The sequence below is a fragment of the Octopus bimaculoides genome, chromosome 3, assembly GCF_001194135.2.
Source record: "Octopus bimaculoides isolate UCB-OBI-ISO-001 chromosome 3, ASM119413v2, whole genome shotgun sequence".
Taxonomy (NCBI): Eukaryota; Metazoa; Mollusca; class Cephalopoda; order Octopoda; family Octopodidae; genus Octopus; species Octopus bimaculoides.
This window is the reverse complement of record NC_068983.1, coordinates 45,980,479-45,981,679: the sequence shown is the minus strand read 5'-3', so window position 1 is coordinate 45,981,679 and position 1,201 is coordinate 45,980,479. Positions and strand designations below refer to the sequence as shown.

The window sequence follows — 1,201 nt, the reverse complement described above, 5'->3', positions numbered from 1 at the left end:
GTATTCCTATGTAAGCATATATATATATATATATATATATGTGCATACATATATATATATATGCGCATACATACATATATATATATATACACACCCATACACATATGCATATACATACACACACACACATATACAAATACATACATGCATACATACATACGCACATATATGTGTTTGTGTTTATATATCTGTTTATATATATTCGTATATGCTTGTACAGACACTCAAATACAAGTGCGGTTGAACAGCAACCGAAAGGACTCCAAAAGAGAGGCATAATAAGGGGCAGGGTGTATTATGATTTTGTCTATAAATAAAGCAATGCTGAAGCTGACACACTTCTGATTGTTTGTGTGACGGAGCATCCGCAGTGACACGTGACTCGAAAGACCGGGAGATGGCCAGCTGACTAATGCTGTTCCATGTGTTTGTAACAGACATCAGTAAGACTTATCCTGAAAACGGTCATCAAAAGACGACTATCCTCCAACTATAATGTGTAGAATTGTAGAACTTTGCATCTACTTAAGGCAAATTAACTTCAGGTTGTCAATTACGAAAAATTAGGCTTTCTATCCGCTAATAATTTTGGCGTCACAGAAAAAGAAACAGGTATGATATCTGGAATGAAAGCATTTAAATGTTTACAGCTATGTTTGGTTGCTGCTGAAAAAAGCTACATACCAAAAGGTCGCAAAGACTTTCCCGTATTGCGAAGGAGAGAAAGGGTGATTAGGGAACAGTCGGGTTAATTTTAAAATTGGACTTTAAAAAGCGAGTTACATAAGGAGGCGCGTTCCGTAGGAGTGGCGGTCAGATGGAATGTGATGCAGAAATAAATTTGGTTCGTAGATATTCGCAGGCATGGCTGTATGATAAGAAGCTTGTTCCCAACCACATAGTACCGGGTTCAGTCCTACTGTGTAGCACCTTACACAACTGATTCTACTCGGGTTAACCAAAGACTTGTCAGTGGATTTGGTTCATATTTCTTTTCTTTTTTTACAAATTTTACACACACACACGTCACAATGCGTTTTGCATTGGAATCGCTTAATAAAGATAAGACGGAAGAAAATCGTGTATTCAGTTAACTTTTATTGCTCAAGAAGGGATATTTAGTGATGTATAACAAGGAAATTGGAATAGAACTCCGAATACATACTATTACCCACACACACACACACACACACACACACAC

The 1,201-nt window shown here is 37.1% G+C and overlaps 1 protein-coding gene across 1 annotated transcript in view; it reads right to left on the bottom strand.

Moving 5' to 3' along the window:
• Window positions 1–1,201, bottom strand: part of LOC106872296 (zonadhesin) — a 79,108-nt gene that overhangs the window by 70,282 nt on the left and 7,625 nt on the right. The window lies entirely within an intron of this gene.